Source organism: Gymnoscopelus braueri (assembly GCF_963280865.1).
Source record: "Gymnoscopelus braueri genome assembly, chromosome: 13".
NCBI lineage: Eukaryota > Metazoa > Chordata > Actinopteri > Myctophiformes > Myctophidae > Gymnoscopelus > Gymnoscopelus braueri.
In genome coordinates this window covers 1,886,265-1,906,881 of record NC_137615.1, presented here as the reverse complement: position 1 = coordinate 1,906,881, position 20,617 = coordinate 1,886,265, and the positions used below count along the sequence as shown (strand labels likewise).

The following is a 20,617-nucleotide window of genomic DNA, read 5'->3' as shown; positions in this document are numbered from 1 at the left end:
GCACCCGGTGTCCATTCGTGCGATGGACACGAATGATAAGGACTCCAATTCTCCATTATGATGCTGCCTCAGTTTTACGTCCGCGGGTGCAACGTCAGCTCCTTTGTCTCTCCTTTTTGACGGCCCATGTTCCCGCAGGTGCTGGAGGACAGGCCAGGGGAGGCATTAGTGGGCGGCTCCTGACATGCACCGGCGGGTTGACTGTAGGGAGTACCGGTGGGACGACCGTGAGGAGTATGTGTTCCATAGACACTTATGTCGGCCTTAGGTGGTGTATGGGACCTTAGGTGTGATGTACTGGCTGCAGGTTTGCTTTTTGTCCCAAGGCCAATTCATGCTGTTCTGGGATAGTAGGGCCCTCACTTTCCTCCCCATGTATATATATATTTTTTTTTACAGTGTATTATTTTATTTGACCTAGTTACAACAATTATCAAACCGTGGCTTTTAGTGATAACTATTTACTAAAGTAAAAACAACGGGATCGGCAGGTTCTTAGCTTAAATAAATGTATATTCAATTCCACAAAATCAATAATTGAAAGCTGAAACAGTTAATAGCTGAGACATGGACCCTCACAGTGGAGTCAGTACTGCTGTATGGAGCTGAGACATGGACCCTCACAGTGGAGTCAGTACTGCTGTATGGAGCTGAGAAATGGCCCCTCACAGTGGAGTCAGTACTGCTGTATGGAGCTGAGACATGGACCCTCACAGTGGAGTCAGTACTGCTGTATGGAGCTGAGACATGGACCCTCACAGTGGAGTCAGTACTGCTGTATGGAGCTAGGACTTGGGGAGCAGTGAGATGTTGGCCATCAGCCATGCACCTGGGCCCAGGTGGCCACGCCCTATAAAAGCCTGCCTCCCCAGTCCTCTCTTTCCTTATCCACTCATGCATACACACATTACACTGCTCTAATGACTTTACTGATTTCCACACCTCATCTGTTTATTCATGATCTGTTCGTTCATTTTGATTATTGAATAAACACTAATTTCATGTTAAACTACGTCTCCCCTGTCTTTTTGCTATGTTCCCTGCTGGTCCCCCTAGGTCAGGGTCATAACAATAATGTATTTTGTAAATGTGTAAGTTGTGATGACATGTTGTGACACTAGCACATAAATGTGTGAAATAATGTATTTCCTGTCCAGGTATGATGAGTATTGAAAGAAAAAGGTAAACAAGAGACATAACATACTTGGTGATAACAGGGTAATATATTGGTTAAAATATGGTTGAATATTTAACACCTAAATGTAGTGTACAGGAAAAAAAAATGTTTTGTGTAAGGTGATTATGGCCATTATGATTCATTTTCTGTTGACATGGTTGGTTCACTCATAGGGGGCGCTGTGGGGAAAAAGCAGCGCATGTAGCAAAAGTTCCACAGGAAGTGAAGTATCCGGAACAACTATAAAAGTACAGGAAGTGAGGTGGCCGTGGGTTCCATTTTAGGTTTTGAAAAATAGTGTTTGGTGGTGTTTGAGAAGGAGACTCTTACTAAACCAGCCTATACAGCCTCTACTAAACCACTGAGCAGTGTGGCCGGAGAACTTATGGATCTGGAAGGAGAGAAGTTTGGTGGAGGAACATTTCTGAGGGTTTAGCTCTGAAGCCAGTCAGAGCTTTTGGACAAAGAAACCCATTTGGCTGACCCTGACTTGAAGGTTGGGTGAGGAATATACTGTTTTATGCAATGCATTGCCTTTTCATTTGATGACTTTGGGGATCACCTGATTTTCTGAAAATAGAAGATCGACAATATCTGTTTGAATACTTTTGTATTACTTTTGGATTACTATACTCATTGGAGACTTTGAGACAAGTGTACTGATCGTTTAATTTAATTGAATTATTATTCTGGTTGATTAATATTGGGTCAGATAAAATACTGCATTTAATTTCAAAAGCAACAGTTTAGTGTTTTTCTTTTTGGTCTGCAATACAGTTTGTTTACAGTATAAATAATTACTGCCGCAGGTACAGGACCTTTATTTCTTTAATATAACTGTATGGTTCTGATTGTTATAAAGTGGCTTCATGTTAACAGAGCTGTTCACAAGATACAATGATGATCTAAAAGGACCAGTACATGTTCTCATACTGTGACTACATAGCGGGGCAATGTCTTACGCAACCTGGCTGAAGTTACGTAAGAGAGAAACACAGGAGCGTAGCTTTAGACACGCCCCTTTATGATAGAAGAGTTCCAGCGTACATTCAACCATTTAGACCACACACAGCGTTGTACATTCAACCATTTAGACCACAGCGTTGTACATTCAACCATTTAGACCACACACAGCGTTGTACATTCAACCATTTAGACCACACACAGCGTTGCAGTGAACAGAACAGGCTGGATCAAAGCATACACATTCATGTAGGGTAAGTGTTATCCATCAATATACTAGAACACATCCCTCTAGTCTGGTCTGCTGGGATAAAGGTTCATGTCTGCTGTTTTCAGCTTTATCTTTATTAGGGTTAATGTTGTGCTGTGTTTTATACAATGTATTACAACCACTTGTTATTATGTATCAGAGTTTGGCTGAATTTAAAATTCAAACAATGAAGGAGAACTTTTAATTTGTACGTTTTCTCTCTGCCTCTCTACCTTCTGTGTGTGTGTGTGTGTGTGTGTGTGTGTGTGTGTGTGTGTGTGTGTGTGTGTGTGTGTGTGTGTGTGTGTGTGTGTGTGTGTGTGTGTGTGTGTGTGTGTGTGTGTGTGTGTGTGTGTGTGTGTGTGTGTGTGTGTGTGTGTGTGTGTGTGTGTGTGTGTGTGTGTGTGTGCTCCAGGAAAGCGGAGACGATGAGTGACTTTTTTTCTAAATGTCTCATGCCTGAGCGAGGAACGCACTTGGGTGTGCACAAGGTTTAGCATGAGCTGAGTTCACATGCACAAACTCTGCCGTGTGTGTGTGTGTGCATGTGCGTGCGTATGTGTGTGTGTGTGTGTGCGCGCCATGGCAGCGCGGAGGTGAGGCGCATGTGGACGCCAGCAGTGTTAATGTTGTTGACTAAGACTAAGAGACTAAACAATGTCAGAAAACTAAAATATGTCTCAAATTTTATTCAAAAAATGTAGAGTTTTATTCTAAAGACTAAATAAAAATGAACTCTGGAGCCAGTGTTGTTTTTTGTAACATCTAACAACCACACCGTTGTACCAGCGTTAATGTAGTACAGTAGGTGCAGATTTAACATGCATTTTGCAACGCTGCCGCTTGTGCCAAGAATTCTTCTTGTATAGTGTGTGTGTGTGTGTGTACGCGCGCGGCCCTTGAGCTATATAGTATATGACGAGCATGCAGACATACCGTGGTCATTTTCTCATGTTTTTATTACTTGTTTTATTGGTTGGTTACTTGGTTCATTGTTTACCTGTGATCCTTGTTTACTGAAACACTACACTGTCTCTGTATGATCCTATAGTTTACTGAGACACTACACTGTGTCTGTATTCTATGATCCTATAGTTTACTGAGACACTACACTGTCTATGTATTCTATGTATGTGTTTACCTTGTTTACTGTTTATACATGCTTTTCTTTGTTGAGATCAGATTCAGGGGTGTGTGTGTGTGTGTGTGTGTGTGTGTGTGTGTGTGTGTGTGTGTGTGTGTGTGTGTGTGTGTGTGTGTGTGTGTGTGTGTGTGTGTGTGTGTGTGTGTGTGTGTGTGTGTGTGTGTGTGTGTGTGTGTGTGTGTGTGTGTGTGTGTGTGTGTGTGTGTAACCTGTTTGGCTGAAACCAAAGTGGAAACTAACACGTCCTCTCTCTCTCAGTCTCTCTGACTCGCTCTCTCTCTCTCTTCGTGGCGTGCAAAGACTCTGATTGTTACATTGTTTATTGTAAATGTTGGGATTTTGTCTGATTTGGTGTGATACCAGCGATTGCCCCCACTCCTCCTCTCATAAAAGACAGCACATTTAGATAGTTTAACCTGTAGTCCAGACCACTCCAAAAAAGAGTCAGTCCTGGAAAGCATGTCTTTTATTAGAAAAAAAGAACATCTCAAAAAATCACATTGAGCTGAAAAATCACACCCAGTGTGAAGTGAGCGGTGCTATTTATGAGTTATTAATTTCATTATGCATCTCGGTAGCCAATCACAGCACGTCCTGCGAAGACGTTCTTACATTTTTTACATTATTATTAATTTCATCATGTGTCTCGCTAGCCAATCACAGCACGTCCTGCAGAGCTTAGCCTATGGGCGTGTTTTCCACAGCATGGCGTCACAGCGAAAGACACATTTTCGCGACGGAAAGAAAAACTTTCACCACGGATGGGTCCTAAACCCTCTTATAGGAGCGGTTACACCGCTCAAAAACATAATTTATATTCCAATAAACCCTCATAAATATGTCACATGACCACATTACCCTGAGGTCACATGACTTACTGTCAACTGTCACTCTAGCAGAGTGACTTTTTTTTCTAAATGTCTCATGTACGAGCGAGGAACGCACGTGGGCGTGCACGAGGTTTAACATGAGCTGAGTTCACATGCACACACTCTGCCGTGTGTGTGTGTGTGTGTGTGTGTGTGTGTGTGTGTGTGTGTGTGTGTGTGTGTGTGTGTGTGTGTGTGTGTGTGTGTGTGTGTGTGTGTGTGTGTGTGTGTGTGTGTGTGTGTGTGTGTGTGTGTGTGTGTGTGTGTGTGTGTGTGTGTGTGTGTGTGTGTGTGTGTGTGTGTGTGGCCCTTGAGCTATATAGTATATGACGACCATGCAGACATAACTTGGTCATTTATTTTAATTTTTTTGTTACTTGTTTTATCTTTATCAGATGCTAGGTTCATTGTTTACCTGTGATCCTAGTTTACTGAGACACTACACTGTCTCTCTGTATTCTATGATCCTATAGTTTACTGAGACACTACACTGTCTCTGTATTCTATGATCCTATAGTTTACTGAGACACTACACTGTCTCTCTGTATTCTATGATCCTATAGTTTACTGAGACACTACACTGTCTCTCTGTATTCTATGATCCTATAGTTTACTGAGACACTACACTGTCTCTGTATTCTATGATCCTATAGTTTACTGAGACACTACGCTGTCTATGTATTATATGATCCTATAGTTTACTGAGAAACTACAGTCTCTGTATTCTATGATCCTATAGTTTACTGAGACACTACACTGTCTCTCTGTATTCTATGATCCTATAGTTTACTGAGACACTACACTGTCTCTCTGTATTCTATGATCCTATAGTTTACTGAGACACTACACTGTCTCTGTATTCTATGATCCTATAGTTTACTGAGACACTACACTGTCTCTCTGTATTCTATGATCCTATAGTTTACTGAGACACTACACTGTCTCTGTATTCTATGATCCTATAGTTTACTGAGACACTACACTGTCTCTCTGTATTCTATGATCCTATAGTTTACTGAGACACTACACTGTCTCTCTGTATTCTATGATCCTATAGTTTACTGAGACACTACACTGTCTCTCTGTATTCTATGATCCTATAGTTTACTGAGACACTACACTGTCTCTGTATTCTATGATCCTATAGTTTACTGAGACACTACACTGTCTCTGTATTCTATGATCCTATAGTTTACTGAGACACTACACTGTCTCTGTATTCTATGATCCTATAGTTTGAGACACTGCACTGTGTGTGTGTGTGTGTGTGTGTTTATCAGGAGCTAGGTTCATTGTTTACCTGTGATCCTATAGTTTACTGAGACACTACACTGTCTCTGTATTCTATGATCCTATAGTTTGAGACTGTGTGTGTGTGTGTGTGTGTGTGTGTGTGTGTGTGTGTGTGTGTGTGTGTGTGTGTGTGTGTGTGTGTGTGTGTGTGTGTGTGTGTGTGTGTGTGTGTGTGTGTGTGTGTGTGTGTGTGTGTGTGTGTGTGTGTGTGTGTGTGTGTGTTGTAGCTTGTAGATCAGCTATTTCTGGAGAGAATGGTTGGTACACAACCACCATGAAAAGATAAATGTGCACTGTTCCAACATGGTGTGTGTGTGTGTGTGCGTGCGTGCGTACCAACATGGGAGAATGAAAACATATAATTATTGAAACACTTTCTCTCAACTGACATAAATTAACTTTTGCCTCGGTGCTCCTTCTCAACAGATGACATGCTTTCTGTTTTTACTCTTCTCCTGCACCATGTTTCACTGTCTCACTCACATTACCTTTCATTGTCTGACACACCTCATACACTCCATTAATACATTGTCTTAAAACATTAAAATACTAGTATCCCACAAAGGATTGAACGGATGTTTTGATGTTCAGGGAATCTTGTTGTCTTGTTGTCCTCATACAGTGGTTATCTGTTCGTTCATGCGCGATCTTCAAACGGCCGACTATTGCCGCCTATTGGACCTCAGAGGTACCTAAACGTACCTTTAAAAGTTGACGCCCACAGAATCTTAGCTCCTCCTTTTGCAAGGATTAGAACGTTTAGTGTGGCCATTCAGCCACAAGGTGGCGCTTGGTATCAAAATTTAAAAAAGTTAAAGTACTCATTATAAAGAAAGTCCAGTTTCACATGTTATGTTAAAATTGAAAATAGCAGATCTACAAGCTTACAACATGTAGCTTAGTTCTGCTAAGGCTGAAGTGGTTAATGTATGTTTTGTAATAATAATCAAAATCTGCAAAGTAACTAGTAGCCTAACTAGTTTTCAAACACTGCGCATTGCATCCGTCTGTGTGTGTGTGTGTGTGTGTGTGTGTGTGTGTGTGTATAAAATATATAAAACATATTTTGAAAGTAGCAGATCTACAAGCTCACATTGCCACCCCAAATGTAAATAAAGTATTCAATGAAACAGTCTTATATATTATTTTTTCTCGCATCACACATGCTGTGTAGTATATATCCTAATTGTTTCCTCTGTAAATGAGACAGCCCAGTTAGCGTAGAGGTTAACACTGATGTCCAGTAATTTTACGGCCCGCGTTCGAATCCCACGCAAGGAGCATGATCGTAACTCGAACCGTAATTAGTGATTTAAACAGTGTATTTTCAAACATTTTACAGTGGTGTAGAGTAACAAATTACATTTACTGTACATAAGTAAAAATATAAAAATAGCCGATCTACAAGCACGGCATAGTACAATATTTGCCTCTGAGATGTAGTGGAGTAGAAGTAAAAGTATTGAAAATTGGAAATACTCCAGTAAAGTAAAATTACCTCAAAATTGTACTTAAGTAGGACGACAGTACTTGAGTAAATGTACTTAGTTACTTTACACCGCGAGTTAATTCAGCCAAAATCTGTCTCTTGAGTTTCGAATTGTATTCTTTGATCTGCTGGTGCCTGGTGAAGATATAACTTAACTGTCACAACTTGGTATTTATAAACATACTTGTGTGAATTACGGAGAAATCTGAATGAAGTCTTGTTTGGGGAGGCGCTACGCACTTATGGATTATGGATCTCTTTGTGTCAGTCGTGCGACCTATTTTTGGTGCGCAATACCGCCCGCCAAACGAAGTATATACACAATTGAAACCTAGCTGAGCGCACGGCACAACAACGAGAGAGAGAGAACGGAGAGAGAGAGAGAGAGAGAGAGAGAGAGAGAGAGAGAGAGAGACGTGTTATCAGCTATTTGAAAATATCCAATCTACAAGCTCACACGTTGTGAGCTTGTAGATTGCTATTATCTCTCTCTCTCTTTCTCTCAAAAGTATTGGTATCAAAACGTACTTAAATTAAAAAGTAAAAGTACTCGTTATGCAGAATGTCCCGTTTCACATGAAAATAGCAGATCTACAAGCTTGTGAGCTTAGTTCTGCTATTTTTAAATAGCTATAAGGCTGAAGTGGTTAATGTATGTTTTGTAATAATAATCAAAATCTACGAAGTAACAAGCAACTAATGTTGTCAAACACTGCGCATCGCATCTGTGACACACAAGCCACCACAAGCAGGCAGACCTATATTCACACCTCAGACCGCCTGGATCATTGAAAGAAAAACCCATAAACAGTTGAATGTGGAAATACACGGTTTCTGCCCATCCCTCTAACCCATGTAGGCTACCTGTATAAACCATGCTGTTGCATGCACATGAGGCCTACTTAAAATCTCAAAATCGGCCGGGACACCACACCACAATGTTTTAGTTACTCCCCTGCACCCTCTAGGCCTACAGATCTTGTCAATAGAAAAATTCCATTGACCGGAATAATTGAGAATATTGAATATTCTCAATCTGGTGGATTATTTTACATTTAGGTCAAAATTAGCCCTAGAATGTCTGTGATCTTACATACATTTTGAATACATGAAATGTATGTAAGATCACAGACATTCTAGGGCTAGGTCAACATGTGTATTTTAGACGTGAGGTGGGGGGCTCAGAGTGTTCCCACTAAAGAAAGTAGGCTTAACTCCATAAAACCAAACTCAATTTTACTCAAGAGGAGAGGCTGCGCAGCCTGCAGGTGTGCGCGCAACGGCTACCATAACGATGGATCATGTATTGGGGAAAAACAGGATACAACAAAACATACAGACAGTCATATGCTTATAGGGGTTCACAAACTTTTTTAGCCCATGATGCGCACACCCTACATCCCGACCTTGTATTGAACTGTACTTTCGTGTGCAAACTTCTAATAAAGTTTTAAAATAATCAATCAATCACGTAGATGACGCTCCCCCAAAGCCCGACACTTTAAAAAAAGACAACCTGCTCTATTTACATAGCCGTAGGTATTTTCACATTAACTTTACAGGCCTATTAAGCTCTCACATTCAAAAAAGGGGGAGAATAATAATATAAAGTGAACATTACTGTGCTCACATTAGCGAGTCCACAATTAAGCAAGATCGGAAAAATCTTAACTGACGGGTTGAAACAAGTGTTTAAATCGCATAAAACGTCATCCTGTGGCCATGTTTATGATGTTTTCCCAATGCAATCTTACGGGAGCAGTACTGCGCATGCGGACGGGGATTGACTGGCCACAGGCTGACATTTTAAGCGATTTAAACGCTTATTTCAACCCGTCAGTTAGATTTTTCTTTGCCGCTAGAAGTTAAAACATCTGAGAGCAGTGCAGAAAACCTTACATTTTTGGATACGATGTGCGGAAAAGGGTAAGAATCATGCATAGTGGACAATATTCGAAAATGTCCTGCTCAAACAGCAGCGAGCTGCGTGGGACCCCATCTCGAGATGGGGTCCCACGCAGCTCGCTGCTGTTTGAGCAGGACAGGACCGATCGGAGCTATACAGCGGAGGGAGAGGTTCCGATCGGAGCTACTTTATTGGATGAATATTCTTTTTAACCTATTTTCTACAATTATGAATTACAAAGACACAAATTAATAAGAATAAACACGAGCAAAAACTTACCCTGATTCAGTCAATCGGCAACTCAAATAACGTCTGTCTGTTGATGACAATTCTCACAACACTTAAACAACTCACAACTGTAAACGAGTGCAAAAACAGTGACACTTCAAATAAAACAAAACAAGTCTGTTAAACCGTTTCAGATATATCGATAGGAGGAGAAGCTGAAGAGTGGGAGTCTGACAGTCAACTGTTCTGTTCCTCTGGCTGAAGAGTTTCTTATTCTGTTGTTATTGTGTGTGTGTGTGTGTGTGTGTGTGTGTGTGTGTGTGTGTGTGTGTGTGTGTGTGTGTGTGTGTGTGTGTGTGTGTGTGTGTGTGTGTGTGTGTGTGTGTGTGTGTGTGTGTGTGTGTGTGTGTGTGTGTGTGTGTGTGTGTGTGTGTGTGTGTGTGTGTGTGTGTGTGTGTGTGTGAGTTCTGAAATTCTGAGCGATAGAAACATGAGTGTACTTGCCTCCAATTCCTATAGCCAAAACTTCCCAAGGGAGCCGTGTGTGGAATGTGGTTTTCCGCACACTTTGGTTTCAGTAGCCTACTTTACTTATCAGTATCACAATGAAAACACATTTTCAAGGTTTTAAAGATTTTGTATTTATTTTATTAATTCTAATAATACTTTGTGTTTTGGCAATTATTTAGGGGCCCACCAGGGGGCCAAGACCCATGGGAATCCCTGTTCTAAACTATCAGAAGAGATGTTCTTTTCCTCTTCTTTTCCTCTAGATTCACTCATAGATATACTATTATTGTCCAAGAGACCAAACAATACATGTTTCTACAAAGTCTTCATCAACAGTAACAACACAAACCACAGGGTTTCCCCAGACATTTTTCACAAAAGGGCAGTACCAAAATAAATGAACAGTCTGGGCAACTGGTAAAAGGTACAATTCATCATGAGTCATACATTTTGTCAAAGTCTTTGATATGTTTTCTCTAAAAATGACACTTCACTAAAGCTTACAATGTAATCTGATGAGTTTGATGGTGCAGAGAGAGAGCTCTGCTGCCACCTAGTGACACACACTTCAGACCGGACCAGGGGTCAGTGCTCTGCTGCTCCATTTGTTGTGTCAGTCCCTCCATTTCACTATCATAGAATTATAGGCTTCATTCTCCATTCAGGCCCTGCATGGAGATTGAAACCTCCTTGATTCTGCAGGAGTCTCCTTTATTTCAACCACAGGACTCCTTGATTGGTAGCAAACTCCCCAAATACCTTGGGGGGTGTGGTCAGTGTATGCAAACATACAGAGATATTCACTTTTAAGTAATAGTGGTAAGGATTATTAAAGATGGGCATTTTATTGCTTCAGTCATCAAATCAATTTCTGTAGGCCTACTTTTAGCTTTTTAATGGATGACATTTCAAAATGTATCATTTTTCAATGCTAGTAAAGCAAGCCTGCTAAAAGTATCAAACTCCCCAAATTCACCAGAATACAGGAAATTGCATCAACTCTGTTAAAAGGTTTCTGGGGGAGAGCCCCCAGACCTGATAATAATAATAAACTCCTTGATTATCACTGTCGGATGTTGGCAGGCCTGAAATTCAGGGTCATTCTGTCAGGGGTGTAAGATATTTAGGAAATAATTGTATTATTTTTCATAATTTGCTGCAACAACAGCAGCAGCAGTGCCTGAAGCCTACATTGTTCCAGCATGTCAAGGAATGAGACAATTTGCTGCAACAACAGCAGAAGTGCCAGAAGCCTACATTGTTCCAGCATGTCAAGGAATGTAACATAAAACAGTCACATTATTTGCTGAAAGAAAGTATTATAATATTTACCTTGAAGCCTACAAACTGTAGCCGTGGTAACTAATTCCCTATCTAATTCCTTACTAATTCTTGATCCATGTAGCATTGTGGGTCAGGAGCCAATAGGATGGCAGGATACAGGCACAGGCACATAGAGTAGAATAACAGGAACAGACAATTCTACAAATGACTGTCTCAGGGCAGGGCTGGTATGCACACGAAGTCTAACAGGAAGCAATGAATAAAGTTGAAGCAGTGGCATCCGGGTGGTGCAGGGGTAAAGTTCCTGCCCACCACCACGGAGACTGCATGGCGTTCAAATCCTCCACAGTGAATCCGGCTTGACCGTGCATTCCAATAAACACAATTGGCCGTGTTCATACACGGCCAATTGTAGGTTCCCATACTGTAGGTGGGAAGCATCAGCGGCTCCTAAAGCCCTACAGCCTCCTACAGCAGGGAGCGGAACTGGGAAGAATTGTGTGTTCCCCTACATACATTATGCCCTCCCGGTGAAACTCGTACAGTTGAAAAGAAGCAGCGGGCGACGGTTGTCTACAACCTCCCCAAGGCCAAACTTTTTTGAAAAAAGATGTTGAAAAACTAAACAAAAAAAAAACAGGTGAAGCAGATAACACTGACAAGGATACAGGACAAGGAGACATAGAGGTAGGGAGACAGGAGATACAGAAGTGAAGAAAACTACAGTATTGAGCATCACAGTTTTAATTTGCATGTATAATATGCAGATGGAACCCGTCCCAAGCCTTTTCATAGCTATAATTTATGGTGCCAAAAAAACTAAATCGACTCATTGCCGACCGTGACCTTTGACCACCGAATTGCACAATTTGTCAGATATTGAGTTAGTGATGTCTTGTGATTTGGTGATGATGCAGTCAATTGAGTCATTTTGGTCACAATGACATGCATACATACCTGTATACAGACAGCCCACAATAGTACCAGTTGCTTGGTTCAGCTAATAACTCAGTTTTGACCCAAACAAATGTGATGGAGCCCTACCTACAACAATTGTGATTTTTCACTCTACTGTTACCTTCTTGTCTAGTTTGTTGTTTTCCGTCCCTTTCTGTTAACCCTCTTAAAAAATCCTATCTTTATCTATTTTAAGTTTACTTTGTTTCCTCTGAGTCAGTCTATACAGTACTTATACTTCTCAGACTTGTACTTATTCTACTTAATTCAAATCTCTTCCACAGTTGGTTGTTTATGGGAGCTTTTGTGAGATCATGATGCCATTCATTCATGTGACACCGCTTAGTCTCTCTCTCTCTCTCTCTCTCTCTCTCTCTCTCTCTCTCTCTCTCTCTCTCTCTCTCTCTCTCTCTCTCTCTCTCTCTCTCTCTCTCTCTCTCTCTCTCTCTCTCTCTCCCCTTCTGTTTTGCAGATTGTTGGAGGAGGGTAAGGTGGAGGGGGCTGAGGAACAGAAACAGAGAATAGAGGCCCTCTATTCTCTGTTTCTGTTCGAGGGTATCAATAAACGGTTATTTATTTATCTATCAGTGTGTGTGTGTGTGTGTGTGTGTGTGTGTGTGTGTGTGTGTGTGTGTGTGTGTGTGTGTGTGTGTGTGTGTGTGTGTGTGTGTGTGTGTGTGTGTGTGTGTGTGTGTGTGTGTGTGTGTGTGTGTGTGTGTGTGTGTGTGTGTGTGTGTGTGTGTGTGTGTGTGTAGAATGTGAGTGTATCTGTCTTTTTGAGTGAGAGATAAGACCTGGTGTGACTATGGATGTGTGTGTTTGTTTCCATTGAATATGTTTGTCGCAGACACAGTCAGAGGTCAGCTGCCAGTTACAGTAGACTCACATGCTCTACCCAGCCAAATAAAATCAGGCTGTGCCCACATGACCTGGCTCCACAGCAGGGCTCCGAGCCAACTGGGCATCTCTTGTCATTTATCGTCCTGAGACAATATATTCCAATTTAGGGCTTCTTGTGATTATCTACATAATTATTTGAAGTGAAAAGAGATAATTTATCAAAAATATTTTTAATATGTAATAAAATATTTTTTTTACATGCCAACTGGACGGCAGGATTATTTAAACCACTTTAACCATGGCGTTCCTATTTTGGGCATGTCATTACACTGTTACATGACATTGTTTTTAAGATTTAAGATCTTAAGAGTTAATGCAAGGGAACACCAGAGCCATGAATCCTAATGTGGAGCACCATAAACAGGCAGAGGTGACTCGGTTGAGTGGGTGTGACTGTGGAGGAAGAAACAGGAAGTTGTCAGCATGATCCCACCCGCATATGTGGTATAATTGGAAATTGCATCATGATTTACCATTTTTACTCTTATGAGTAAAAAGATAAATTTAGATGCAAGAAAACAATGTCCACTACACAGGGCACAAATGATATTATGCCGGTTCTCAGGAGGATTATTTTATAACATTTATACAATTAGGTAAATAGCCTACATCTTTTGGAAATCAATTGAAATGAAACACAATTTATTGGTGATAAAGGTGCAGTCACGGCATGACTGATACAGTATGAGTACAAAACAACAGACAGTAACTGAGTAGGTATACATCCGTAGAGAATCCGTCTGCATGGGAATCGGATGGTTGCTGAGTTGACCCGTAGTTTACGTGTCTTACCCCTATCAGCTCCCCACGTGCACTCATCTGAGACATCTGAGAAGCCAAAGTAATTTACCCTCCCGCAAGGGAATGCTCCCTTTCAATTAAAGGAAAACTACACATTTTCAACCTAAATCAGATTGTAGCTAAAATACTCTATGTCTCCTATGTATTTTGCCCGCAAAATGTTGACACTGTGAAATGATGTCAAATGCGTCATTTGTTAACGACAAGTTAACATTAACCAACCAACAGCTGACCGGATGTGGCCAAGAGGTTTGGCCTGTCAACTAGTAATATACTATATATCCTATGACCAATCCTATATTAAATTTGTCTTGTGGTACTTTCACGTTTCAATGTTAACGGGTGCAGACAAAGTCTTATGCAGACCTGATCAGCTCAGAGACGGGTGCGTAGGCAGGGATCAGACGTCAGAATACAATAAAATGACCCGCACGCCGTCTTCACAATAAGGACAACTTTATTTAGGCAACGTTTCGGTCAACAGACCTTCTTCAGGCATCGTCAGACTTGAAACTGGATTTTCAGGCTGGAAAGCGGCCTGAACATACAGTATATCCCTACACTGGAAGAGAGAAGTATAATGCTTTGTCACATTTGTGTTCTTTCTGTTCACAGGAAGTGCAAAGATGACATGTGGATCAGCACCCACACACACAACAGCGAACGGACACTGGCTTAAGCTAAATGGATTTCTCTGTGCTGTGGTGACCTTTTCTTTGGCTTCAAACCAAAGATGTTTAAGGTCAGCTTAAACCAACAAAGGAGGCTTTGCCCTGTGTCAGGGTGCCCCAGACCAAGATCATCTTCTCACTTCTTCTTTCCAGGACAGGGGGGGGGCATGACTAAGACAGCCTAAACATAATAGGTGCTACAAGTGTTTAAAATTGCCCAAACACAGGGTAAGAATTGTAGACTAAATAAGTATGTAAGTAAGTAAGTGAACACCACTGCTCTGCGTCTCCCCGTCATGCCACCCCTGAAATACACCTGATTTTATAAGTTTACCAGTATGTTCTGCTTCACAAACTCCTCCTGTCTATTCAGTGCTCTTGCTCTCTACTTCTCTCCTTTCACTCTATACCCCTCTCCTCTCTCCTGGAACCCACGGTGGGGCAGAAATGAGACAAGGCTTTTTGGAGGTATTTAGTCAGATATGCGGGTATTGAGGGCATTGAGGGCAAAGTCTCATTGACTATTTTGAAAACAATCCCATTTTTAGTTGTTTAACCCTGTCTTCTACCCTGATCCTAGGCTAGCAAAATGTGTGGGAAAAGGGTGGGGTCATGGGCCCCAGGCCGATAAGTAGTCGAATCAGTTTGTTTTGGGAGGTTTGAAGCTAAGTCTTTAGCGACATCGAGATGTTGGAGTACCAGGAGGTACAAGCATAGTCAAAGAGAGATTGAATGAGGACAAAAGAGGAAATTCGGCCCTGTGGTGTTGAGTGTCCAAGATAGCTTCATTCAACTGACCCGTTTAAAGTTCTACCTACACAAAAGGCATTTATATTACATTTTGTTTTGTTTGTAGAGAAAATATTGTATAGCATGAGGCCTTTCTCTTAAATGACACTGCCATAACCCTGGTCAGTCTCATATATCTCTGGAGTATCAGTCACCCACAGTTGCTATTCACATCACTTCAGCTACACAAGCCTGCATTACCTTTGATTAATTGATTTTCTGCATCTGATTTGAAAGTTACCTGCAGAGTGCATGCGGTGCATGCAGACTCTGTGTGTACTATGTACTGTTCCAACAGCATGCATTGCAAACAGGAAACAGGAAAAGTTGGCCACTATCTGTAGATCTGAGTCCACTCCCTGTCCACACTGCTACAATAGCTTATCTTCAAAACACATGACAACATGCAACGCACACACAAATGCGCGCGCACGCACGCACGAACGCGCGCGCACGCACACACACACACACACACACACACACACACACACACACACACACACACACACACACACACACACACACACACACACACACACACACACACACACATACAGTGCTGAACGCATTCATTTCCCATTCATTCTAAATAATCTTTACTACATGCCTATAGCGCTAAATCCTGATGCCTAGTTCAAACTGTGATGGGCCTAATAGTTCTCTCTTCTTCCTCTCCTTTCTCTCTTTCTTTCTCCTATTCACATTAGTGTCTCTAATTGGCTCTAAATTGCTGATGCCTGTCTGTTTCCAGCAGTGTCCATTTTGGGGCCCGTCTGAGGAGGGAGTGGCTTTCTGGCCTAGCTCCTCCCCTATTCCCAGCCACCATGCTTTCCCCATGGCTATTTGTGTGAAATTGTTAGTTTGGTTTGTTTGCTTCTTTTTTGCATCCACCATTATACAATGCATACATACACTACACTACTGATACTGACCTGCTCCACTTCCTGTGGCAGTGAATTATTTCGTGCTGTGGTGAAAACCACAACGCTTTGTCAGGAAGAGGAAGCCCAAAATCTGCCTCCTGTCAGTGTGATGACGGTTGGTTCTCTGATGAATACGAGTAGGCTACAAGTATATTTCACATGTAACACCTAGGATTTGAACTTGGGGCTCCCTTTGACCTCCCATGTCGTACATATCGCCCCTGCCATGCACAGTCCCCACTGAATACATTTTATAGTATTCACTGGTGTTTTTGCCTCTTGCTTTTAACCACTAGTTATCACAAGAAAATAGGAAATTACCTACCTAGGTTCCATTTTAGAGGCAAATCTTTCCAGTGATAAAATGGCAACTAAAGTAATCAAAAAAGTCAACCAAAGAACAAGATTTTTTTGTACAGGATCTCCTCTCTGGTCAGTAAGAATACATTGAGGACTTAACAGGAGCACTCATCCAAGATCACTTCGACTATGTGTGCACCTCATGGTACCATAGCACCACAGAGGCCTTAAAAACAAGGCTCCAGACATCCCAAAACAAACTGGTAAGGCTACTTCTTGGCCTTACATCTACAACTCATTTAACCCCTTCTCACTTTGCTAGGGTCGGTTGGCTCAGGGTAGAGGACAGAGTACAGTAACTTGCAATGAGCCTGGTCTACAAGATACGCTACACCACAATGACACCCATGTACCTATCAAACTACTTCACAAACGTCAATGAAGTCCACAATCACAACACCAGAGGGAGCTCCACTAATCACGTTCAATCCAGATTTGGCTCAAACAAGGGGTTAAATGGAGTGTAAATCCCTACTCTCCTTCAAAACTGCTCTAAAAGAGCACTTACAGATGCAAGCTGCACTTCGGAAATGGCCCCTGTAAAAGTCAAAGCATAACTTTATTATTTCTAACTGTTTATATGATGTTTTGCATATAGTGTATATTTGTCTGTCATTAAATGTTTTGATGACTTGAGTACAAAGGACCCCAATGGAAACAAGCCAGAGGCTTTCATGGGTTTAAAATCGTCTTAGCAGACCTTGTATTGAACTTTCCTGTGCTTTTTCTTTTTGCAAACTGCTAATAAAGTATTCAATCAATCAATCAAACAAACAGGGCTACTCCCCCTTTTCGCCTTTCCCCACCAGGTACTGTAGCCTGAGGGTTAGGGGGGGCCTGAGGTTCAGGAGGATAACGGCACCATTGTTACACCCAGGATGTCTCCCACTTGTGAGACCACACTCCTAACGCTCATCCAAGGTCATCCAGCACTACTCCTACATTTAAATTACCCCACTTTCAGTGGCACGAGTGAACACTCACAGCAGGCAAGCACGCACGCAGCACGCAGCACGCACGCACGCACGCAGCACACACACACACACACACACACACACACACACACACACACACACACACACACACACACACACACACACACACACACACACACACACACACACACACACACACACACACACACACACACACACACACACCCTGTTTAATCCCATTTCAGAGTGACTAATGCCATTGTGGCCACTAGGCGCTACTGTCATTACAAAATGAGAGAATATATGACTATACCTAATTAGCCTAACTGTCTGCATTTTAATCATTATCCATCAGTGGTTTGTTTGGCATTATATTTTAAATGAATGGCAATGGCATATATATATATATATTTACAATCATGACATTGCCATTACATTAACAGTGAACTCAACAATGGTAGCCTATTAATCAGGCCATGTTATCACTTAGAAGTTCAGAACACGCATGCACGCACTGACGCACGCACGGTAGGCTACTATATGTGGTGGAAAAATAGGCCTATACTCAAAAAGGTTTACTTAAGTAAAACTATCAATACTGCAATGTAGAAATACTCTGTTGATTGATTGATTGATGTACTTTCATTTAGTAAGACATGAGAATAACAGTACATGGAAGTACAAATTCACAATACAAGGTCTACTAAACTGGAAGACTCATTAAGCACTGAGCTTGTTTAAGATGAGAGCCCCATGTACACAAATCATGATGATGTTACAAGTAAAAGTCCATAATTCAATATTTACTTGAGTAAAAGTACAAGTACAAGTATTGGTATCAAAATGTAGCCTACGTAAAGTACCAAAAGTAGTAGCCTACTCATTATGCAGAATATCCCGTTTCACAAGTTTTCAAATGTATAAAATGTATGCTGCAAATCTTTTGAAAATAGAAGATCTACAAGCTCAAGGTCAGTCAGAGCTTGTAGATCGGCTATTTTCAAATGGCCGAAATGTATATAGGGTTGAAGTGGTTAATGTATGTTTTGTAATAATAATCAAAATCTACAAAGTAACTATAGTAACTCAAGTTTTCAAATAACTGTAGTGGAGAGTAAAAGTACAATATTAGCCTCTGATCATGTAGTGGAGAAGTAAAAGTAGCCTACTGAAAATTGGAAATACTCAAGTAAAGTAAAAAAAATACCTCAAAATTGTACTTAAGTACAGTACTTGAGTAAATGTACTTAGTTACTGTACACCACTGCTCATATGATATTAATTAATGACAGAAGGCGGGGCAGAAGACCCTGTGTCCGCCTGCTGCTGTTTGTGGAAGAATTGCGCAGTTTTTAGAAGAGTTTTACAGGCAAACTCCCACTCTTAGTTTAGGAGACTTCTCTCTGCATTCATATCGAATTAACGGATTAAAACGGGGAGGGCCTAACTGCCCTGTTTCTACATCTGAAAGTACTTTCGTTTGAGGGGAGTTTCTAGATTCAGAAGCGCGACTCAACTGCGCTCGTTTCTCCGTTTACAGGACGTGACTCGTGAGCAGCTATAACGGTATTTTCTTCAAATGACTTCCATTCAATGAGAAATAAGGAGAAATAAGGAGTTTCTTTTGTTATAACAGCGCTGGAATAGAATAGGCGTCTCCATTTAAGTCCATCCCTCATCATCCTCATCAGGCCTTTGACATTCCATACGACTGAGCGGACCGTTATTCTGGAAACACTTCGACTCTCAGCGTTAAAGTTTCTATACTAAGTCAGGCCGGGGTAAGTTTATCATTCCTCTTCATCCTTCCTTTAGTTTATTCAGGTCTCGATCATTTATGCTTCGGGATAGTTCATGAGATATAGAAAATACTAGGTTAAGTCTTAAGCGTCAGTAGAAAAGCTGGCAAACAATGCCTGCCGGGCAGACTGGCAGTGTTTGCCTGGGATCAACTTACGTTTTATTTTTGTATCCCAAAGGTGAAATTAGCCTTCATGATTTTGGGGGATAAACAATTACCTCAAGAACAGCTATAGATTTAGTTTAATATCACTTATATGCAGATATCTCATTTGGCTGAGTGACCAGTTGAAACTTTTAACCCATTTTATATCAGGCTTTTTAGGGCACTCCCATTTTTCCCAATAATTAATAATCCCCTGTCACGTTTTTTTGATACAGCATGGGCTGTTTGTTTTGATGGCAACACACACTACACACACACACACACACACACACACACACACACACACGCACACGCACACGCACACGCACACGCACACATGCACACGCACACGACAGCACACGCACACATTTGAATGATTTTATTTGGATCTGCACAAAATGAAACATCGCCTTCTCCAGATAGACAGACTGCCCATAATAGCTGAGACAGACAGTATTTAGCCAACTTTTTTGCCTTTTGCAATCCTCCTAATAGGGCTGGCAAAGTTCGCTTGGGTGGGGGAGTGATTTGGGGGGCGTGGCCAAGATTCACCATGATGGTTGGGTCACTACCAGTCTACAGACCCATCCAACAGGGTACACTACTATATAGCTTGTACACACAGCGGCACATACAAAGAATTACATCAACAATGTTAAAAGCCAACTGCAGAAACAAACTTTGAAATGTATAAAATGTATAATAATTTGAAAATAGCAGATCTACAAGCTCACAATGCTTGTAGATCGGCTATTTTCAAATGGCCGAAATGTATGGGCTGAAGTGGTTACTGTATGTTTTGTAATAATAATCAAATCTACAAAGTAACCACTGTAAGTCAACGTCACATGAAGGTGTCTTTTATTTGAAAACAAGGTACATTTACAGGTTACTATGTGTATAAAAAAGGAACCTCATCAGGCTCAAAGAGGAGTAAAATGGTCTCTGCCCATCCATATTATAATGTGATCATTAACAGGTGAGGCAACTGGTGACCTGAGCCATCATCATCAGGATTCGGTTATATTTGCATTGAATGAAAGCACTGCATAATGATAGAATGGCCTATGCATTTTAGCCATGTGAAAGAATGCGGTTATATTTGCATATAATCATTTTATGTAGAAAGACTATGTATTTTATTTGAAAACATGTACAGGTTACTATGTACATAAAAAGGGAACAGATAATGTATCTACAGAGCATAACCTCATGTCTGCTTT

General features: G+C 41.2%; 1 protein-coding gene across 1 annotated transcript in view; it reads left to right on the top strand.

Moving 5' to 3' along the window:
* Positions 1-1,599: 1,599 nt before the first annotated feature.
* The window catches only part of LOC308098960 (NLR family CARD domain-containing protein 3-like), a 189,232-nt gene continuing 170,214 nt past the window's right edge, over positions 1,600-20,617 (top strand). The window contains exon 1 of the mRNA XM_080447435.1: positions 1,600-1,678. The gene's annotated coding sequence lies outside the window, so the exon portion shown is untranslated. The remainder of the gene's footprint in view (positions 1,679-20,617) is intronic.